Source organism: Pteropus alecto, unplaced genomic scaffold, assembly GCF_000325575.1.
Source record: "Pteropus alecto unplaced genomic scaffold, ASM32557v1 scaffold61, whole genome shotgun sequence".
NCBI classification, from domain to species: domain Eukaryota; kingdom Metazoa; phylum Chordata; class Mammalia; order Chiroptera; family Pteropodidae; genus Pteropus; species Pteropus alecto.
Window position 1 is genome coordinate 18,588,986 of NW_006434835.1, and position 6,094 is coordinate 18,595,079.

A 6,094-nucleotide genomic window follows, 5' to 3' on the forward strand; every position below is an offset into this window, starting at 1 on the left:
AGGGAGGGGCCCGTGAGCCTGGGTCTGTGGCTTGCCTCGCCCTGGAATGTCGTGCCCCAAACCCTTTTGGTGCTAGGTATCTGTGAACCTGTTCTGTGAAGCTTGGCCTGCACTTATCTTCAAAAAACAAAAACATGACTTTTCTTTTCCATGATGTATAAAAATAAGGTGGCAAATTGAGTCAAAACACAACTAGTAGCCATTCTTCAGGCACCTCCCAAGTGAGACACAGTTTACACAAGGCATTTAATGCAATTCTTACCTGTGGCCAGCTTTGTGGGCGTATGAGCCATGCAGTTCACAGGGCTCCATGCTCAGAAGGGCCCACACTTGGTTTACTGTTCTGTTGTTGTCTTGCAATTCTTAATAACTTTTGAGCAAGGAACCCTGCATTTTCATTTTGCACTATACTCCAGAAATTATATAACCAGTCCTGTTCTCACCATAACGATATTGCTTGGTAGATATGTCGATCCCATTTTTTTAAATGGGAAACTGATGTTTAGAGTGGGTTCAGTAACTCACCTATCATCATACAGCTGGAAAAAAGCAGATCTGGGATTTGAAGCCACCATTTTGTTTTTTTGTGTTTTTTTTTTTTTTGTAATTAACAATGGTCAGGATTTTGCTTTATTTTTTATTTTTTTATATTTTTATAGGCAAGGCAACCCTTGGTCGACCTCACAGATTGCAAGGACCTTGTCAGCTTACAATCCCTCATTTTTTATATTTTACACCTACAGCACCTGGTCTTCCTAGGTGGTCTCCCATCCAAGTACTAACCAGGCCCGACCCTGCTTAGCTTTCACGATCAGACAGGATCGGGCTTGTTCAGGGTGGCATGGCTGTAAACAAGAGGATTACTTTAGATCTCTAAATAGTAATGCATGTATAGTATTTATTTTCTGACAAAACGTTTCCCAGCAAAATGTCTTTGAAACCTAGGCAATATTTTTAACCTCATATACTTTTTTTAAAAAAGCAGAATTTTTATAAGAGTTTATTTGATTCAAACTGATGACATTTGCTGGGGAGCAAGATCTCAACTACTCGCCTATCCTCATACACTTTTAAAATGGTATTACAGATGTCAGATGAAGAACATTTGCTCTGTAACAAAATTACATTTTTTCCAAGATGTAGTGATTTAATAATTAAAATAATATCCATGAAATATAAATACAAGGTATTCATAAATAAATTAAATTAGATTGTGGTTGCTAAGAGCCAATTACCATGTAAGATATCTGCAATGGTCGAAATAATAAGAGAGCGGAATATTAATTCTGACATTTTCTATAGGCCATGATTATAAATTGCTAAAATGGTCTAATAACTTTTGGAGTTTTATTGAGATTTGAGATGGCCCTTAAAATATTCATTGCGTGTTAAAAATCAGTTGTCTTGATTGATTTTAGCTGTAACTTCATTACATGTTTACAAGGTTGGAGAAAGACGGGGGCCACAGAACTGAGAAGAAAAGCCTATTCTACTTACAAAATCATAATAGTAGCTAAGATGGTGGCACCGTGATGAAAAAGTTTAGACAAACCTAGATCTGAATCTGTGTCACCGCTTTCTCGTTGTGTGACCTTGAGCAATTTACTTAACTTCTCAAATGTCCTCATCTATAAGAAATCGTTGTGATGGGGAATAAATTATAAAATGCGTAAAGCACATGGCACAGAGCATGGCACTTGGCAGGCACAGAATACATGTTAGTTCTTATGATTTCTGCTGCCACAGTGGGGAAACTTGAAGCGTTTGGGAAAACAGCCATTTCCTACGTTGGTTATTTCGCATCAACTGCGATCTTACGGGGGGCCAAAACATTATCTTTAGCACCAATGAGAAATTAAGAGGATATTCTCAGTGATGTGCTGGTAAATGTTTAACCAGTGGCATGGGGAGCCCTGATTTGTGGTGTTTGCTAATTTCCGTGGTGTAATTTCTCCCACCATGACAGATTTCAAGTTACCAAAGTGATCTCACAAAACTTGGAGTTTCAGAGATGCGCCCTTTGGTCTCAGGAGAGCTGATATGACCCCCATTCCCACACACTGCTGGGAAACAATGGAGTTTCGTTTTGGCTCTGCAATTCCAACCTAACTTCCCTGGGTGTCGGCTTCTTCATCTGTAAAATGAAGATTGCAATACCTACCTGGCATGCCGCATAGGGTTGATGTGACAAATAAATAAGGGACATGAAAAACTATTGAACCTATGAAATGCCATGGAGATTAAATTGTCAGTAGAGTTGATGCAGACTCCTTTAGTTACATAGGCAGCTCTGTCTGACTGAAAGGTCCCAAGACAGCAATTCCTTAGTCTTTTGATCTGCTTTTCAGCTGGGCCCAGGAGCTCCTGGTTTATTTTACCCTAATCCTTTATTCTTCTCTGTGCCCATCAGCTCATAATGATTATCTACACAATTAACATAATAAAGCAAGTTAGTTAGGCTCTTTCCGGCTCTAGGAAACAAAGACTGGCTCCTCTTACTTAAGGCCTAATTTGACCTTGAGAGGGAGCTTGGGGAACCATCAAAGCTATGCCCCACCCACACCTTGGAGCACGGAACAAGGGTTCCTTGTCCTTGGGGGACTGTCAGCAGTCCTGGTGACCTGGTCACCTTGTTTTCCCTTCAGAGGTAGGTGTCCTGAGTTCCTAAGTCTAGTCCTCTTGAAGGTCACAGAACTCTTTGTTTCTCTATCTACTCTGCTTCCCACTGCTTCTGCTTCAATTATATTGAAAAACAGCCAGTGTCACCTTAAGAGCATGAGTCAGATTCCTGGGTTCAGATCTAAGTGCTACTAGGTACTTTCTTTGGGCTGGTTGTGTAGCAGTAACATTTTTGTGCTTCAGTCTCTTCATCTATAGAATGGGGATAATAGCATCTACCTCACAGAGCTGTGATGAGATTACAGGAGTCAGAACATGTATAGTGTTTAGAAGAGTGTCTAGCACATAGCAGTCATTGCTGACAGCTACCCTGCTTCTTTGCCATCTATCTGTGGTCTCCTCATCAAGCCTGGGCCTGAATGGAGAGTTCTCATAGGCCCCTGGCTTCCCTCTTATCTGCCTAAACGTGGCTGCCTTTGGCTACAAAGCACTGTCACAAGACACAAAGCATGGCACATTACAGGTGAGGATCCTACCTTCACTGAGGAGGGCTGTGGTTCTACAGACATCCAGTCTCTTGGCTTTTCTTGTTTATAGCAAGCAGCCCTTTCCAAACATTGAAAAGAAGGTGACACCAGCCACAAGCATATCCAGGAAGACATTCCATGGCTGAGTAAAGGAGGATTCTGAGGAGTATAATCAGAAGCAAATACAAGGAAGTTTGGTTACTTTTTCAGCAGTAGATGTTTTAGAGATTTGCCCTTCACTCTCCTTGATGTGAAAATTCATTCGTCAAAGGTTGTGCTGGTTGTCAACCTTTTCTACCTTGGCACCCGAGTGGCCTGCTCCATCCGTCACAACCTCTGAGGATGCCAGTGAACCTCAGGCTGGGGTATGATAAGCTCTAAAAGCAGGGCTAGTTTGATAAGAAACGGTCAGCTTCTTCATTTTCCTCAGAGAGAAAGCATTTAAGAGTATGTGTCCAAGGTTCAGCTGATAGTCTAATAACAATAATAATTACCTTAATGTTCTTCGATAGGGGATTAGTTAAACAAATTACGGTACAGCCATGTACATGATACAACCGTTAAATTAAATGAAGTAGAACAATACAGTGTATTTTATTAATTGTTACACTCTCTAAAGCTGTACCACCTGGGTGGCTTTGCAAGTGTTGCAACTTGGGGGAGTGGGGTTAAGGATTTTGGAACTAAGGGGCGGTGCCCAGCTGCATCTTAAATTAAAATCATACCCCGTGATGGGGTCCAAAATTGTGTTTTCATCCTGGCCACCTGAAAGGGGAAAGAGAGAAGACCCAGCATGAACAAATTTCTTGGAACACCAATGGAAAGCCAAAGGGACATTGTAGATATGAGCCTGAGGCTGGAATTACAATTTCTGGGAGACAGCATGGCTCAGAACCAGATGTTCCAAGTCGAGAGCGATTATGTGAGTCACTGAATTGAGGAAGTCTCTAAGACTCCCCTGCGGAATCAGAGTCAGCTGCTCAGGCTGGGTCAGGGCCAGCAACCTGCTAGTCCACTGGACGCTGCCTTGGGCACCAAACATCTGGGAGGCACCTTGAACAGACTACTTTCTTCTGGGAGCAGAGAAAAGGTTTGGGAAGGGGCTAGAACATGCTACAGAAACAGCGCAAGGAGGAACAGGCACCAGAACAGGAAGATGCTGCTACCTGTGTGAGCATTTCCGAGTCCCCACCTGAAGAGGAGTTGGCAGGAAGATATTTCCAGGTGGGTCACTCTTGCTGCTTTGAAACGAGCATTCGACAGAGTAGATAGCAACTGGGATGGAAGTTAAATTCATAATCTTACAGCAGTGACTTGGGGAGCATCAAAGTCTCCCAAAATGATTGTAGTGGTCTTTCTGCCTGAGACACAAAGAACAAGGCTGGAGGGTGCATGCATGCTCTCACTGAGTTCCTGCTGCAATGACATGCAGTCAAAAATTAGCAAGCCACAGGGTATTGGCTCTCATTTTTACTTTGAGGTACCATCTAATGTGAGTGCCAGTTAACTGAGGAAGAAAGAGAAGTAACTTTAAGAGCCAGCAAGATTCAGGACTGAAAAATGGAGCTCTGATCTGAGATGTTCAGGCAGGCCTCAGTCAGAGCTGAGGATGTCGTGGCTTCACCCTTTGAGGACAGATCCCTGGTATTCTGGATCTCAGGGGTGTAGACAAGCAGGTTCCAGCCCAGGACTCTTAAACATTGGTTAGGAGTCTCCAATTTGCTGTCCATATACTAGGATAGTCAGTAAATGAGAACATTGTACTCCAGTCATTGGCCCTCTGGCATTTCACAGTGTGAGTAAGATAACCCTAAAAACTGAGACGAGGGTGAGAATGTCTTTGTATAAGTTGTCCCTTGCTGTGTAACAAATCAGCCCAATACTTAGTGGCTTAAGACAAAAATGATTTATTATCTCTCACAGTTTCTGTGGCTCAGAAATTCATACAGAGCACAGTGAGGATGGCTTGTCTCTGCTTCACTATTTCTGGGGCCTTAGCTGAAGGAGCAAAGGCTGGGGCTGGAATGATCTAAAGGCTCAACCACTCACATGGCTGACTGTTGATGCTACTGCAGGCCGAAGGCCTAGCTGGGCTGTTGTCCAGAAAAACAACATGTAGCTTCTCCCTGTGCCTTGGGTTCCCTCAGAATATGGTGGCTGGGTTCCAAGGACAAGGGTCTCAAAAGAGCCAAGCAGATACTGGATCATTTTTATGTCCTAATCTTGGAAGTCGATTCACTAAGTCTAACCCATATTTAAGGGGAGGATTAGATCCCGTCTTTTGGAGGGAGGAACGTCAAAGAATTTGTTGACCTATTTTAAAATCACCATAGGCCTCTTTATTGCATGGTTTATGATAAATAAGGGCATTTAAAGGCCTCTTGCTCCCCACTTTCCCTTTTCCTCACCATAATTAAGATGTTAAAGCTCAAAGAGGGTAGAGATTGAAAGATATCATTAAGATTTTTACTCTCATGATGCCATTCCATCCCCAGCCTAGTATATGAGGAGATCAGATGCCCTCATTCAGGTTCCAGCCAGAAGTACCCAAAGAATTTCCAGGGAGGAATTAAATATGGTCCTAAGAAGGTTATGGTGTAAGGAAGGGAAGTTTTAGATTATAAATAGAGAGAGTTAATAGGAGGCCTCATTAGACATTAAATACCTCTTTGGGAAGGTCCACAAAAAATCAACAGAGGAGGATAACTAGACAAAACCTATTAACATGTGAGCAGGAATCTTTCTAATGTCCAGGGTTTGCCCCTGGCCTCTGGAAGAAGCTGGCTATTTAAATTACTAGGGACTGAACACAGACTTGGTTTCCTCTTCCATAAAATGTGAATAACACCCATCTAACATGGTCTGCATGAGAGTTAAGTTAGGTGATACAGATAATACACAGTCCTGATATTGCACATCATCTTCACGTTGGTGGTGGTTACCTTGTT

At 42.5% G+C, this 6,094-nt stretch overlaps 1 pseudogene; it reads right to left on the reverse strand.

Moving 5' to 3' along the window:
* Positions 1-734: 734 nt before the first annotated feature.
* On the reverse strand, positions 735-853 carry LOC112478537 (annotated as a pseudogene).
* Positions 854-6,094: the final 5,241 nt, after the last annotated feature.